At 47.3% G+C, this 14,647-nt stretch overlaps 1 protein-coding gene across 2 annotated transcripts in view; it reads right to left on the bottom strand.

The window, feature by feature from the left end:
* The window catches only part of LOC309341144 (galactosylgalactosylxylosylprotein 3-beta-glucuronosyltransferase 1-like), a 56,631-nt gene extending 42,296 nt beyond the window's left edge, over positions 1–14,335 (bottom strand). For both annotated transcript variants that reach the window (XM_081860656.1, XM_081860655.1), the window contains exon 1: positions 13,479–14,335. The gene's annotated coding sequence lies outside the window, so the exon portion shown is untranslated. The remainder of the gene's footprint in view (positions 1–13,478) is intronic.
* Positions 14,336–14,647: the final 312 nt, after the last annotated feature.

Raw genomic sequence — 14,647 nt, forward strand, 5'->3', positions numbered from 1 at the left:
TGTTCGCAACTCTTCTGCTTGAACAGAATCACATAAGCTTAAGGGGAAGCCTGGGCATATTTTTGGTTGTAATTCAAGGAGCAGAGTCTCTGCCATTCCGGAAGCAGCAGGATCCGATTCTGCTCACAGGAACACAGAGAAATATCATGTATGGGAAATGAGAACAGTCAACATGTTCCTAGGTGTTCTAGTTTCAAAGCAGTGATTTACCAAGCTGACTTGCATTGCAAGCTTCCAGTGTTCCATGCCGGAAGAGAACGCAGGATTTGTGGCTGAGGAAACTGAACGCCACAAAGAAGACCCATGATTCACTGAGGAGTCACACAGAGTGTGATATATATCTAGTACACCCCGGCTCCTTTTCAAATGCACAAAATGTTGTACGGCAATCTGGATCCTGCTCTAGAGTGGACTTACAGAGGCTGACCTTGGGCAAATCATTACTCCTCAACCTTGGCTTCCCATCAATAAAACGGGAAGGAGAAAGACACAATCTACTTACTGCTATGAATTTGTGGTGGGCGGGTGGGTGTTAAACTGTGTGCCAGACTTTTCTACCCCTGGATCCAGCAAGTATGAAAAGCTAATCAAGCCTTCTCATTCTGGGAAATAGCCAAACTAGCTTCCTGGTGAGGTGATGGGCAAATGGGACAGCAAAAGCCACAGCTGAGAGCAGAGTTGGGGCCGGGATGTGAGCTAGAAACAGCAAGCTGGAGAAACATTTGAGAGCAACGTTTGATTCTGTTTGAATCCAAGGCTGCAACTATGGGAGAAACAATACCTTTTTAAGGTGCTGATGCTATGAACCCCTCCATCCGTCCAGAGGTCCTTTACCTTTTTACTTTATACAATGGCCCCCAATATTTACCTGGTTTGCACAAACAAATATCTGAATGGGGAAAGCCATCTCCCCTGAACTGGGAAGCAAACTTAAGTGTGTTCTTGATACTGCTAGTGATTTAGCCATATGAATTCTACCTTGGTCTGTTTTTGGTAGGAAAAAGCAAGCGTCAGGGGTGAAGGGACAAAAAGAGGAAGGTGGGGCAGGATGGCGGAAGATGCACAATGGTCACAGGTTTGATCCCAAGCGTCTCCATGTAGGTCTGGGAGCTTCTCCTGTCTGGACCCCTGGACAGCTCTCCATAATACTGACAACATGGCCTGACTCTGCATAAGGCACCTCCTTGCGAGAAAGCAGAGGTGGATTACGGGGGAGAGGTGAAAGGGGGAAGGGGGCCGAGTGCGAGAGAAGAAGAAAATAAAAGGAGCGGCGTCTAAGAAAAATAAAAGTGGGGATAAACAGTCGGCCGAGCCTCTGCGGTTTCTCCGAAGGCAAATTAACTTTTCTTTCAGGCTCTCGCCTTAAAATTGCAAAGAATGTAGCAGCACAACATCAGCTCTCCGATTTATTAATTCCATCCTATCCTACAAGGCCGCCAAACAAAAGCATCTGTGTTTCCTCTGGAGGAGAGGATGAAGGGGCTCATTCATGGTGGAGGTGGGGAGAGAAGCAGCAGATAGAGGAGAGCCATCCCTGCCTCATTCCTCGCTCCTTTTCACCTTTGTGCAGATTTGGGGAAGGGGGAGAGAGAGAGATGGGGAGGGGGATTGTGCATGGAGATGAAAAGCAACAAAAAGGGGGTACAATATTACGGAACGGAGGAGAACAAGATCAGATGGTGCTTGAAAAAGTCAGAAAGAGCACTGGCATTTCAGCCCTCCCTCAACCCTGCAAAAGAGCCACCTTAGGCCTATGTGGCTCCTGTTATTTTCCTTTAGAAAGCAACTGTTCTTCTGCTGAGGCCATTTGATGTGCCTTCAAAGTCTATTGGAGCATCTGCTTTGCATGCAGAAGGTCCTGAGTTCAATCCCTGGCATCTCCAGGTAGAAACCTTGGTGTGAAATCCTGGACAGTGCAGGCAAAACTGAGCTTGGTGGACCAGAACTGAAGTAGAATTGATTTATTACAGTCACAGACCGGAAATGAGCTTGATGAACCAATCAATGGTCTGGCGTAGAATCATAGAGTTGTAAGGGAATCCAACCCCCTGCAAGGCAGAAATCTCAGCAAAAGCATCCATAACAGATGACCATAAAGCCTCTGCTTAACAACCTCCAAGGAAGTCCACAATCTTTCTGTCAGAAAGTGGCGAAACGTGACCCGCACACGCGCAGATGTGCAGTCGTGTGTTACGTTTGCTTCAGGATGTGAACGGGGCTCCGGAACGGATCCCGTTTGCATCCAGAGGTACCACTGTACTGCCCTATACCTGGGGGTCTCAAGGTGGTTCACAGAATAAAATCAAGATATAAACATACCCAACTCTCTCAACCATTCCTCATAAGGCTTGGTTTCCAGACCCTTGACCGTCTTGCTCGCCCTCCTCTACACATGGTCCAGCTTGTCAACTGGTTTAAAGCCATTTATAATTTACAGATGCTTCCCCCCTACTACGTTTTTGAAACCCCAGGCCATGGTTTCTCAAACACAGCCACACAGGGGATGTTGGGGTATGGCCCCAAGGTCACTACGTTAAGTTTGGAGCCACACAGCGTGACACTCCTTGCTCCCACCGGCGACCACTGCAGGAGGAGGTAAGGATCCCGTTTACCTCACCCTGTGAGCTCCTGACATTCGCTGTAATATTCTGCCATGTTGAAATTTCTTTGGCTGTGGGGCACGCCACAGATTCAATCTTGAAGGTGTTCAACAGTATAGGGAACGTGCACCTGCAGGTGACTTTGTAAAGAAAGTTAAGGACAACCACAACAATAGCATTATGCAGTGATGCGCTCAAAGGGCAGGTGAGGCCAAGGAGTGGAGAAGCTCACAAAATACAAGGGCATTACTTTCTGTGCTGATTATTTCTGAGTTGTCAATTGCTTTCAAATAAAGTGGCGTTCTTCCCCGATTCCTTCCCGCGGCCCCTCCTGCCCCCCACCCCCGCAACTCATCACACTCCTGCCTTGAAGCCTCTTGGAAACAGGCTACCAATTCTCTGAGTGCCAGACAGAAGGAATTTCCTGGCTGATTGATTTCTGGCTTGAAGTAGCCAGCAATTGTGAAGTCTCATCCTAGGAAAGCAGCCAAACTGGGGGAGTCTGTAGATGGGACGGCATCCAAAACCATGGAGTGGGGAGGCTGGGGCAGCTGGGTGGGGGCATATGAAACGGCGTCAGGAGACGGAGCCCTTTCTGCCTTATGCTCGGAGAATAAACAAGGAGAAAACGTATTAAGCAACAGGGGAACGTCCGTTGTTAAAGCAGAAGCAAGTCTTTAAATTAAGCTGAACCTTGGGAATTTGCATATGCTTAACCAGGACAAGTTGGGAGCCAATGGATATTGCTGCACACCTTGTACGCTAGCCTCAAGGGACTATCTGATATACAGCGAACAGCGGCATCCCCTTCTCCTCCACCTTTCCAGTCAATGGAATCTGTGTTCAATTGTTTTTTAAGGCATCCGTTGCACTACTGTTAGTAGGAGCTAACAGGGTTCTACACTGGTCAGACCACCTGTGATTGAGACGAAATCAGATCTACAGTCTGAAGGCAGGCAACACAACATCACTTCCCTCAAGCTAAGCTAGCCAGAGTCTGGCTAGTGCTTGGATGGGGGACTGCCTGGGAACCGTGTATATGCTGGGTCCCCCTGGGCTGTCACTAATTCACAGTAAGGGTTCAAGAGCATCCTGTAAGTTTAAGTTTGCACCATTACCCCTCATTCCTCACCCCTCATGCTCTCCCAGCTGAAATAAGGATATGCTTAGCTCAGTTTCTTACATAGATCTTGGACTCCTTTCAAAAATGAAACAAAAAGCTTATGTGATGACCCTGAAATTGTTACCAGTGTGACTATGGCTGCTCAGTCATTTCATCTTGTTTAGGGAAGTTTTTAATGTTTTATCTTGTTTTTAATATTCTGTTGTGAGCCGCCCAGAGTGGCTGGGGAAACCCAGCCAGATGAGCGGGGTATAAATAATAAATTTATTATTATTATTATTATTATTATTAGTGAATTAAAGCACTTCCTCGCCCTGGCGAAACAGACCCACTTTTTAACAAGAAACTGACCCCCCTTTTTTTTGAGATTAGGAAAGTGACAGGGAAATGCATTGTGTGGGATGAACAAACGATCAACGGGGAAGAGGATGAACACTCAGAAGCAAATCAAGAGGCTCGCTCATTGTCACAAACGAAGCAGAACAAATGTCCAATGAAGACTGGGCACAACGCAAGCATATCAGGATGAATGCACAATAAATAGGTCAACTGGAGGAACCCACTCTCTTGAGTTCCAAAAAAGGGGGGAAATAGCATATGCATGCAGGGAATAAATAAAATGAAATCCCACTCAAACACACACACACACACACACACACACAATACAAAACCTCAGCATTTATAAACATTATCAAATAAGTCACACATGAGACCATGCTCTACTAGACCATGTTTGTTTATCCAAAATTATTATCGTCCCCTGCTATGCATACCCAGCATCACTAACATGGATTTGAAGCCATGCCAGTTTCACATTATACAGAGAGATGGAGAAAGCCCTCTCTGGGGCCAAGCAGCACTGATATAGGAAGAAGACCATCATTTGCCTGGCCCCATGTAGGTCTGCTTTATGGACATTGCCGCCTCGCTGAGAAAATCCAGACCAACTGAAAGGAGATCCTGCACACTGCAAGGACCATGCATGAAAGCAATTAAAATGGTGGTGGGAAGTCAATATGACAATGCGCTTCCAGAATTCTTCAGAAGTCCCTTGACAACCCCCCCCCGCCTCTTCTGCTTCAGCCTCCGAGTCTGAACTGCTCCCTGTCACAGGCTCTTCCTGCTCACTAAACCCTGCTGTCACTTCGGTATCTGGCACTTCTTCCCAATCTTCCCCCTCTGATCTATCCTTAGTGTCCCACCACCAATCCCTGGGCTCTGAGCCTTCCACCTCTGGGATTTCCCTTGGGGGGTTCCCAGTGCTATTTTTCTAGAAAAAGAGGTGCTGGAACTCACTGTGAAAACCTCCCTTGTTCTCTTGGAACGGCAATGGCGCCCACCTGGGAGACCCTGGGGGTTTTCTTGGGGTTTCCCTTGGGGATTCCCCAGCTAGCGCTTCCTACTAGTCACTGTCATCCAGCCAGCCCCCGACACCAACCCACACTGCTCCCTACAGCCGTGTAAGGAAAGGGCACGCTGGCTTGGCGAGTTGTAAGGGGAGGGGGGAAGGGCTGACGAGGTCTAAGTGGGGTGGGTGAGTAGGTGAGCAATACAAGCAGGGTCACAACCCTTAGTTCTGCACAAAACTGGAGAAACTAGAAACTGAGAGAACCAAAAATTGACAGATTCATCCATCCCTACTTTGAGCACATATAAGCAAGGTCCCACCCACCGAAGAAGCATAATATGGTCTTTTCACAGTAGAACTGTAGTGAGTCTATCCAAAGTCTGTGATGGGCTGGCAGCACTTCCCCCAAACAAAATTGCTTTTGCTTTTCTTAACGTACTGCAACATGTAGCCACATAAACCTGGCAACGCTGCATCATTACGACTAGCCTTACCAGGTTTGCATCAAGTGTTTAAATTTTATGAATGCTCATTTCTCCTTTTTATTACATTGCTTCACGTAGCAAGCAGAGAGCTACCAGAGCTGTGGCCATTGATGCAAAATACCTGGGACAACTGAAAGCACACCGGCTCAGAACAGTTTAGCCCGGCCTTTGTATTCCAGCGTGGTTCGTAAAACAATGCCTCAAACAGGCTTCACAGCTGATTGCAGTGTCCTTTCCAAGGAGCAAAGGGCAGCACAAATTATACACTGAACCGTCGGATTCAGCTGCATCCAATTGTTTTTGCTCTTGAGCTACAGGAAACCTGTTGCGTCTGTCGGTGTTCTGAGCACCGAGATATAATGAATTATGCTTCATTTCTTCACGGAATGAAGCAGCCCCCCAAAATGGCTAAACCTGCATTATTTTCACGGCGACACTGATTTTCATTCCCTCCTTTCGATGACATGAGGTGCTTTTCTTCAATGAATAAATTGTGTTTAATTGCAAGACGCCCACTTTTTAGATAATGTAGCATGAAAGCTACGTGCTTTTAACCATTACCCCCACTCCCCCGAAAAGCTCTTTTCAGTTCTCAATAGAATCTCATAGAATCAGAGTTGGAAGGAAACCCTGAGGATCATCTAGTCCAGGCATGGCCAAATTTGGCCCTCCAGATGTTTTGGGACTACAGTTCCCATCATCCCTGACCACTGGTCCTGCTAGCTAGGGATGATGGGAGTTGTAGGCCCAAAACATCTGGAGGGCCAAGTTTGGACATTCTAGTCCAACCACCCACAATGCAGGATTATGCAGCTGTGCCTTACGGGGATCGAACCTGCAACCTTGACATTGCCAGCACCATGCTCTAACCAACTGAGCTATTCTGTGAGGCAGTATCTTTTCACTGCTGGCCATAGGCTTAAACCCACCACCACCAGTTTAATCAACAGTTGTTTCCCATTTAGAAATATATAAAAAATAGTTGTTTCCCATTTGAAAATATATAATTTTATGAATGATCACACAGGGCCATTCCAGAGTCGCTTCTGCTCCAGGGTCTGCATCCTCTTAGGGTCAATGTGTTCCATCTGCTTTCTGCACTTTGGGATAGAGGGAACTGCTTGAACTGTAGGGCAGTCAGATGGGTGGGGTAGAAATAAAATTATTTATTATTACATTACATTATTATTATTAGGTAAAGGTAAGGTTACCCCTGACCATTAGGTCCAGTCATGACCGACTCTGGGGTTGCGGTGCTCGCTTTATTGGCTGAGGGAGCCGGCGTACAGCTTCCAGGTCATGTGGCCAGCAGGACTAAGCTGCTTCTGGCGAAACAGAGCAGCACACGGAAATGCCGTTTACCTTCTCGCCGGAGCGGTACCTGTTTATCTACTTGAACTTTGATGTGCTTTCGAACTGCTAGGTTGGCAGGAGCTGGGACCGAGAAACGGGAGCTCACCCCGTCGCGGGGATTCAAACCGCTGACCTTCTGATCGGCAAGCCCTAGGCTCTTGGTTTAACCCACAGTGCCACCCGCGTCCCACATTATTATTATTATTATTATTATTATTATTATTATTATTATTATTATTATATTTGAACCCGGGCCTCCCAGGTCTTGACACTCTAACCACTTACCACACAGACAACAGGGAGGCTTCAGCAAAGCTATTTCTGTGATAACTCCTTTGCTCTCTGGCTCTCTGGTGTCTTGGACACTGAAGGTGCTTCCAGATGGGTGAGGAATGTCAGGAATCTGCCGTATACTGAGTGAAGTCACTGGTCAAGGACTATCTACACTGACTGACAGCAGATTTCAGGCAGGCTTCTCTGTCTCAGAACTTCTGCAGATGCTTCACCAATAAGCTGCAGCTGTTCCCAGTTCACTGTGGGATCCCTGCTCCCTGTGCAAGCAGGTTTTTGAGGTCCACATGACATTACGGGCTTCAAAATGCCAGCCCGCATATTTCCTACCTTTAGAATCTTGTGAATTAAAAAAAACCTGTTGCCAGCGCTCCATCTACAATGTTAAACCCCCATGTGGAAGCTGCCTGAAATGGAACCATCCCCGGGGGGCAAAGGGCCATGGGCCATGTAGCTTCATAGCAGTCACAAGTAGCTTATATGGGTACCAGGTGTTGTAGAAATGACATGTCCCAGGTCCCCCTGTGCCAAGGATGCTGTCGTTGAGAAGAAACAGCATTTTGCAGGGTTCCTGGTACCTGGAACTTTGCTATTTCAGCGAGAGAAAGAAGGATTTACAGGCTTCCAGAGAGACCTCCTGTTGCCACCATCAGGTGAGTTTCAAAAAAAGCAAAGGTAAGAAAAGGAAAAGGCTGGTCATTTTACCTACTTAGCTGTGTTAGTACATGTTTGTATTTTATACTCGGCGGCTGGTGGCTGATGCAAGTAAATATCTATCTATATATAGGGAAGGGGTCCAGAGGCTTCTTAGAATTTGAGTTTTCAGGGGACAAGGGGTGAATTTGGACCCTGGTGGTTCCTGATTATGTCACTGAGAGCATCACATAGTCCAAATTTCAAAGCAGGCACTGAATAATACATTTTTCCAAAAAAACAGAAAATAAAAGTACAAAGAAAGCGTTGTAAAGATTACGAGGAAAGAACATAGATTAAACACCACACAAAAGCTACAATTTAAACTAGTCTGCAAAGCTAACTTCCTTATCGCTACAATTTTTCATTGAGACAATGGAGTTCCAGACATCTTAAGTTTTTTTAAAAAAAGTATGAAATCATTCCTCCTATCTGAAAACCCAAGACTCCTTGTATAAAGCAAATCGTTGGGGACTAGCCATTCAACATCTTTTTATAGGATTTTCATACAAGTTATTAAATGCTTTAACTAGTGCCCCCTCCTTTTTAACTCTATCTTGCTAGGACTTTCCAAAATCTAATACAAATAATTATTGCCAAAGTCAACATGAAGAACACTTGCTTCTGTTTCTCCGCTGTGACACAACATTTCACGAATTTCAATACATTTTTAGATTCTGGGGGTGAGGATGGAATAGTTTGCATTAGCCAAAGTGAAGTGAGCTCATTAATAACATGTAGCACCGATAGAATGCATTTGAAGCACGTAACAATCATATTACATCAGCCCTGTAACATATTCCTCATGTGTGTCTGTGCACACTTGTGTATGTAACCGAGTTTGGCCTTGGGAGAGAACTGAATGAGATCACAGTTCCGCCACTTACGTTACACAAATGCCATGGGATTTCCAGAGCATCACTCTTCCAAACAAAAATTCAGACTCACTGCATGCAAAATTCAGCACCCCTTCTCCTCTTACTCCAATGTCCGTCGTGTCCACCCTACGTGACGTTTTTGTGCAAACGTGATATGCTGCTTCCCCTCACATCAAAGGTGGCTGCCTATGCCTGCCCCCCCTTCAGCAATGCTCTCTCTAAAAGCACCTAGAATATCACACTTCTCTGGGCAACCGTTGCTCAAAAAGTGGAAATGATTCATTAATGTATATTCAGCGTGTTGGTACTTTTGATTGGCTCTGGCATACAGCATGCTTTTAATTCTGTATCAATAGACTTTCAAAACACACAATATAGAGTTTTAATTGCTGCAGGGTTCCCTCCTCCTCCTCCCACTGGCCTTTTATTCAGTGCAGAGTTAAGTGCACTGAAAGTGATGCTAAGAGGCTGCTGGTGCTCCTGTGAGACAAGCATGGCAATCATACTCTGTGTGCTTCTGACCCCCCCTGCAGGGGGACTCACAGCTCTCGCTCAATGAACAGCGTTTAGGTACAGAGTGTGCCACATACACAGCCAATCCTATATTCAAGTTACGCCAGCTGCATGAGGATGGCAGTCACTACTAAATTCCTGTTGCACAAGTGGGAAAAGGCATTACGCTGGCAGGTGATCTGAGTTCTATGCAATTCACGCTAGTTGCTGATCAGCAATTCGTTTCCAGGTTCAACAGGAAGGTGTTGGTGTCAATCTTTTCAATCTCTTAACAGCTTGGGGCTTGGATTCCTTAGGAACCACCATTTTCTGTACGTTTTACACCTCATGAGCCATAATCACCTGGGGGGCCTGTTCCAATTCCCTCCATCTCAGTAGCCAAGGGTTGGGATTTGTGTTGTGGGATTTGTATTGAGCGAAGTCAATCATGCCCTATCACTATACTGTGCTGGGTGATCACTGAAGATGCTGCGGCTTTCTTTTTTTTTTTAGTTAATTGCATGATTTTTGCTGGGTCAGTTCCGTGTCACCTTTGTGCTGCTGGAATTTGTTAAACAGGTTGGATACTGCTAACTTTTTAATTTAAATGTCCATTGTTGTATTTCAGGGACTATGCTTGTTTCATTCTGGTTTTTTTATTACAGTTTCGTGAGTCTTTTTGGAGAAATTATAAGTGTGTGTGTAAATTTATGCTGTGACTGCAATACTACTGCAAATCATAGAATCAGAGTCGGAAGGGACCATAAGGGTCATCTAGTCCAACCCCCTGCAATGCAGCAAACTTTTGCCCAACATGGGGCTCAAAGCCATGATCCTGAGATTAAGAGTCTCGTGCTCTTCCGACTGAGCTATCCAGGTCAAAACACAAAGCACAAATTTCATATTTAAGACATGGGACTACATTGCTGTCACCCACATGGTGAAATACGTGGATACTCAGGCAATGAGAAACTTGGGGGGAAGCACTTAGGGCATTGCACTTGCCAATCAGGACTAACACTCCCCTCTCCCCTCCTGCTGCAATCTCAATAATTATCTCCCAGCAGCTGTGAAAAACATGCATGCTAAATACAGCCATGCAAGTAATGCCAGGTTGCCTTGAGTCCCTTGGGGAGGTTTGACTTTGGATGCAAATCCCTCCAGAAACAAATGCAACTCTCGCAGGGGTGACACTGGTTCCCGATCCTGCACCAGAGGACACAGCACATGTACGTAGCTAGGACTTGGAAGCTTCCTACACACAAGACACAGTTCGATGTGCATTCAACTCATTCGAAGGTTGGTAACCCAGTCCTGACCTCAGCTTGCACCATCCTTTGCTCTTAGGGTCCTCTCCTCTCTCCCTCTGCTATACAGTGACCTACAACTTGAACCTCCAATACTTTCTGCAGTTCTAGTTCTATCCCCCACCTTGACTTGTAATGCTCCCTTCTTCTCCCGAGGCCGATTCACACATTACACAGCAAGAAATGAGCCAACAGAGAAGCCCTGATCACAATCCCGTCTCATAGACCTAGCAAGACCCATGTTAGGCACATTCACACTTTATCCTTTTTTGGTGTGCCCCAAAACAAGTAATGTGTGAAGACACTCATGGCCTCTCTAGCAGGTGTGCCCAACGTGGCATCCTTCAGACGTTGGTCTCCAAATTCCATCAGCCCCAGCCGGCATAGTCAGAGATCATGGGAATTGGAGTCTGGCCACATTTGGAGGGCACCATGTTGTCTACATCTGCTCTGTAGATCAGGCCTGGGCATGACAGCCAACATCTGCTTCTAACTGGCAGAGAGATTTTACTCTTCCTCTTCTTCTTTTGCTTCCTGCTCCACAGCATGCCTCTCTTATATCCGCTGCCTGGCAAGAAGATTTTACAGGACAAGAGCCGGGTAGTGGATGTGTTTGTAACCCATGACACAAACGCTGTATCTCAGCGCAAAGTCAGACAGCCGGGCACCATGTTGAAAGGGGCATTTTCTCCACCTCCTTGTGTTGCTGGCAGGTTTTTTAAAAAACGGTGTGGCAGAATATACAGGAAGCTTTCCCGGCTGGTCACTTGAACTAAATTTATGGTCACCACTGGCGACCAGGCAGCCATATTTCTGAGCTCTTGTCTAGAGAAATCGGCCATTGCCAGTCACTCTCAAGCTACTTACTCCTCTACCTCTTCCAGTCTTTGGCTCTCATTCCTTGGCTCTGCTTCTCCCCTTAATCCTGATTGCCATTTCAGTTCTACGCCCCCCCCCCCAGCTGTCCCCTAGCACCTTCCATCACTTTGTAATAGCCGCAAATAAAACAGGCTGGCAGCCCCTCAACTTCCTCCGGGCACATCATGGTCCTGAATTTCAATAGCCACTTCAGGTTAGCTTGATCAAAATGCAATTCTTCTCCCCCCCTCAACCAGCCCACGTATATAATCAGGGCTGCAATGGCCTCTTCACCATGGTCACTGTTCTAAGCCAAGCATAGTTGCGTGTGAGAGAGTATACTAGATTGCTAAGGCTGTTTTGGACTGTAGAAGCAGATCAGGCTATACAAAAAGCAAGAAAGTCCTACACTTTCTCCATCTCCCTGCTTTGGAGATATGATCCTTCACTTTCTCTTTGGACTGAGGGCAAGATTCATAGGATCAAATCTGGATCAAAAACTGTCTCCCCTTGTTTTTAAAATCTATGTGGCAGGGAGATATTCAGCAGATACGGCTTATCTATCACTGCAACACCATGACAGAAGTTGTATCTGCACAACTTCTCCTTGGAATACAGATTTCCAAGGCACAAGAGCACCTTTCAGATATCAGTAGCCTGCCATTTATCCTCAGACATTGTAACTCGGCTTGGCACAGATGTGGGACGCCTGCCATCCAGAGCACATCTATTAAACCTTTTCCTGCATTACATCGGTACAGAATTTACACGACTGTAGGTCTTCACTGCCATTGCATGCTCTGTACGTTGATTAATTTGAGCTGCATCTCATCAAGGGCTTTGCTGTGGGATCTCTTTAATGTCACAGCTCGGCACGGGAACACGCCGATCCCCACGAGCGAACCCCACAAGTGCTCGCCTCTCGCCAATATGCAACTACAATTTGCCCAGGGTCCCTCCTGTACCTGATTATGGCTTCCAAGTCAGAGAGCGAGGATGCTGAGCTCATGCCTCTCATTTGGGTAATTAGACCTTGTTTGCACCTGAGTGGTTTAGAGTGGCACGGAAAGTGAAGCTGTTACCCTCATCAGATTCATCCTCCCCTAAACAATAATTACATCCTAGAAAAGGAAGAAGATTCATCCTAAATAGAAACAAGCACGGCAAGGGCAAAGGAGAAAAAAAAGAGAGAGAATATTTTCTTCCACTTAACGTTCTAAAAGTGGTCCAATCTTCTGAATCTTGGATTAATGTCTCTTGCCAAGTTGTCATAGTTAAGACTTTTTAAAAACATCCTGGAACCTTTTTCTTTTGTTAAAGTACCACGACTACCCCTCCCCCCTTTGTGTGTGACTCCTTTTGTTTAATCCAAACAAAAGAGGAAGATTTGATTGGGAATTGGAGAATGCAGTGGGTCCTTGCATGCCCGTCTCTGCCGCTGCTTTCTTATCCTTAGGTGAGCAGCGGCAATTTGCAACAGCACATCTATTCCCCCCTCTTCCAAACGTAGTTAAACACAGGTGACATTTCAGGTAAAGATGATGGGAGGGTTAAATAATGGATTGGATAATATCCTCTAGGATTCTTTCACCGGAGCGTTAAATATGAGAGGGATGTAGAAAAATGCATTATTCCATTCCTTGTAAAAACATTCCCACATCTCTCCGTCTCTCTTAAATCCATCAAATTTGCTGAGGATAAGAAAATATTCGTACCTAAGGAGAAGGGTGTTATTCGAGCCATTATATTTATCTTAAAATTCATGGCAATTTGCTTCGCTTAGCACCTTTTAAAGTTAACTGTGTCCAGTAGAGACGGGACTCTCTTACAAAAAGAGGGGGGAAAGTGGGCAATGTCAAGGGTGTTTAGTCTTAAAACATTGTCCCCCGAGAGAGAGAGAGAGAGAGAGAGAGACAGACTCTCCTGCCCCCTTCAATATTTATTTATTTAATTAATTTAAAAGAAGAAGAAGAATACGGTGAAGATCTCTCTGTTCATGACAAAGATCTATTCCTCTCCATGCGGGTTTTTTTTGTTTGGTTTTTTTTACCTGAGGAAATAAATGCGTCGTCTTGTTTCGCGGGTAAGTTGCGACGAGGATCTTCAAGATCACCCAGGCGAGGGTCTCCGGCGGGATCTCCTGGCGCTTAAAGGCGGCCGCGGCACCCTGCTCCAGGATGTGAAAGGAGGCAGGCAGGCGAGCAGGCAGGCAGGCAGGCAGGCGTCCGTCCGGCTGCAAGGCTACAGGTCTGCCGGCTGCGGCTGCAGCACGTGCCCCAGCGGCGGCGGCGGCGGCGTCTTGCGCGCGATCCAACTCGGGGCCGCCGCCGCTCCTCCTCCTCCTGGCCAAGCCTCCCGCCGACTGGAGCGCAGCCGCTCCGCCGGGCGCCCTTACAAAGCAGCGCCGCTCGGCGCACCTCGAAGCTTGCGGCTCTGGGTGGAAGGCGGCGAGGAGGAGGAGGAGGAGGAGGAGGGTTTGCTTTTAAGGCCCCCTCGGCGGAGGAGACGCCGAGCAGCGGCCCACATCCCGGCGCGCCACCTTAAGAGGAGGGAAAGCGGGCTGAGAGCGAGAAGGGCGACCCGGGAGGAAAACGGCACGCGCGCCTTGGTCCCGTCTGGTGCAGGAGGGCTCTCTCGCTCGCTCGCTCGGCAAGCAGGCGGCTTGGAAGAGCCTGCCTCATCTTTCTCCGAGACCCCGCCTTTTTAATCCCCAGGGGGTGCGGGGGTGCACCGGAGCGGAAACCCCTACGCGATTTCATTCCATAGGCCGCCGCCGCCGGGTTCTTGTGTTCCCACGATCGCTAACCCGGGTTGGAAAACGAATAAGCTACGCACATACTCGCATGCGGGGAAAGACGGGGGCTGTGACTGTAAGGAGAGCGGGGAGACGCTGGCTGGTGGGAAAACTCCCCCCCCCCCACCCCATGTCCACGGTTTAATGATGCGGATGGCATGCGCAAAGAAGCGTGTTGAGGGAGGGGCGCTTCCTCATGGGGGTTTGGGGGTCGGCTTTAGAAAGGGTGAATCTGGATTAGATTGGGAGGGGCGGCGAGCGTGCTGAGAGGTTGATGGCAACGCGGTGCTGTGGGCGCTGCAAAGAAACTTGCAAGCGCTGATCCCAGGACAGGCAGTCTTATGGAAGGGACCTGATACGTAGAAAGCGGCTTTGCGCCTCCTGGGTGCTTTGGGTGTCAAGAGCGGAGGAGAAAATGCAGGAGA

Source organism: Podarcis erhardii, assembly GCF_964252035.2.
Source record: "Podarcis erhardii genome assembly, chromosome: 4".
Taxonomy (NCBI): Eukaryota; Metazoa; Chordata; class Lepidosauria; order Squamata; family Lacertidae; genus Podarcis; species Podarcis erhardii.